This window comes from Dasypus novemcinctus, chromosome 16 (genome assembly GCF_030445035.2).
Source record: "Dasypus novemcinctus isolate mDasNov1 chromosome 16, mDasNov1.1.hap2, whole genome shotgun sequence".
In the NCBI taxonomy this organism is placed as follows: domain Eukaryota; kingdom Metazoa; phylum Chordata; class Mammalia; order Cingulata; family Dasypodidae; genus Dasypus; species Dasypus novemcinctus.
This window is the reverse complement of record NC_080688.1, coordinates 51,714,508-51,716,790: the sequence shown is the minus strand read 5'-3', so window position 1 is coordinate 51,716,790 and position 2,283 is coordinate 51,714,508. Positions and strand designations below refer to the sequence as shown.

Below are 2,283 nucleotides of genomic sequence, written 5' to 3'. Positions count from 1 at the left end.
TTCATCAATTGTATCAAATGTACCACACTAATGAAAGTTGGTAATGGGGGAAAGTGTGAGAGGGAGAGGCAGTGGGTATAAGGGACTCCCCTATATTTTCGATGTAACCTTTATGTAATCTAAAACTCCTTTTAAAATGAAGGAAAAAAATAAAAACAAATTGAAAAAATTTTAAATTTCATTTCCTAATTTTCTTTGCTGGTGTTATAGAGAAATGCAATTAAATTTTTTTCTTTTTTTAAAATTAATTTATTGAACTATATCACCCACACACAAACATACATAAACAATAAGTGTACAGTAATAGTTGTGAACTTACAAAACAAACATATATAACATCATACAGGCTTCTCATAACTCACCCTACCACCAACACCTGACATTGTTGTTAAACCTTTTTAACTAATGATTAAAGAGCATTGTCAAAATATTACTACTAAGCAAAGTATTTTCCCCAACCCTCCCTGTTATTATTATCTTTATATCATTTATGTATGAGCATACATAAGCAATTAAGTGTATAGTAAAAGTTGTGAACTTACAAGGCAAACATGCACAACCTCACACATCAACCCTCCACCAACACCTTGCATTGTCATGAGATGTTTGTTACAAATTACGAAAGAATACTGTAAAAATCTTACTACTAATCATAGTCCTTATCTTACATTTGGTGTGTTTTTCCCAAAAATATGGAATGCTTCATGAATTTGAGTGTCATCCTTGTGCAGGGCCATGCTAATCATCTGTATTGTTCCAATTTTAGCATATGTGCTGCCGAAGGGAGCACGAAATGCAATTAATTTTTGTGTATTAACCTTGTATCCTGTGACCTTGCTAGTTAATTTATTAAATTTAGTAGTTTTTATATAAGTTCCTAGGCTTTTGCATGTAAACAGTAAAGCAATGAAAACAGGAAACTCAGGAAACTCAACTAGTACAAGTTGCTTCTCCCAAGAGTGGACTCCTGTCTAGTTTCTGCCTGCTTTTGTGCCCCATCCCTGCCTTTAGATAGCTGTAGAAAGTTTAAAAAAAATTTTGTCCAAAGTTTATAGTTGTTATCTGCAGAAGCTTTCGTCTGATATGAACTACTCTGCCACCCTTTCAGTTGTCTTTGAGTTTATGATGTTTTTTGACATGCAAATATTTTTATTTTATAAAGTCAAATCTTTTCTTTTATTGCTTCTGGATTTTGTATCATAGTTAAAAAGCCTTTCTTCACACCCGCATTAAATAGGAATTCACCCATGTTTCTTCTAGTGCTTGTATGGTTTTATTTTTAAAATTTACTTTATTCCCCTAATGTGTTTGGAGTTTATTCATGTGTAAATTGCAAGGCAGGGATCTAATTTTATATTTTTACAAGTGATTTAATAAGTTTCTCTGGTGTAACTGAGGGTTAAGAATTAACAAATGATTTTCATTACTGAATCATATATAGATGCTTTTTTACTTGTTTTTCCACTGCACTATAGAGTAGCCAAACGCTAATACCTGAGCTTACTGAAACTGGCTAGATGGACCTCACTTTTGCTTAGGGTTATTTCAAAACCAGGCTCACTCTTGTGTATACTTACTATTGGGATGGTAACCACTCTGCCCTCCCCTGTTTGAATCCACAAATACTCTGAACTTCTCAAAATCCAGGAAGGCAAATATGAGACCAACTGTCTCCTGTCTTCCACTGGTGTTAATAAACCTGCTTTCTCTCAAGATCATCTCAGTGTGGACTCCAATTCATCTGCTGTGGGCAAGACCCAGAGGGGCCCCTGTGGGGTCTTCCTTCGGCAGCACTATTTATTAAAAGATCCACTGTGGCCCCAATGACTTGAGATGCCATCTTTATCATATTCTGAAATTTCACAAATATTGGGGTCTATTTTGGACTTCATGTTCTAGTCCACTGGTTGGTCTGTCATGCACCAGTACCTCCCTAATTTAATCATATAGACTCTAAAGTATGTTTGTGGGTTTTTAAAAAAAGATTATTTATTTATTTCCCCCTCTTCCCCTCCTTCCACCCTGCTGTTTTTGCTGTCTGTGTTGTCTTCTCTTCTCATTTTCTCTCCTCTAGGATTCACCGGGATTTGATCCTAGGGACCACTGATGTGGAGAGAGGTTCCCTGTCAATTGTGCCACCTCAGATCCTGGTTTCTGCTGTACTTCTCCTTGACTCTTCCCTCGTCTCTCTTTTGATGCATCATCATCTTGCTGTGTGACTCACTTGTGTAGACACTGGCTCACTGCGCCGGCACGCTTTCTCTTCTTTTCCACCAGGAGGCC

General features: G+C 36.6%; 1 non-coding gene across 1 annotated transcript; it reads right to left on the bottom strand.

The window, feature by feature from the left end:
* Positions 1-686: 686 nt before the first annotated feature.
* LOC111765600 (U6 spliceosomal RNA) lies at positions 687-790 on the bottom strand. Its single transcript, XR_002797896.1, has one exon. It is a non-coding gene; the product is annotated as a U6 spliceosomal RNA (small nuclear RNA).
* Positions 791-2,283: the final 1,493 nt, after the last annotated feature.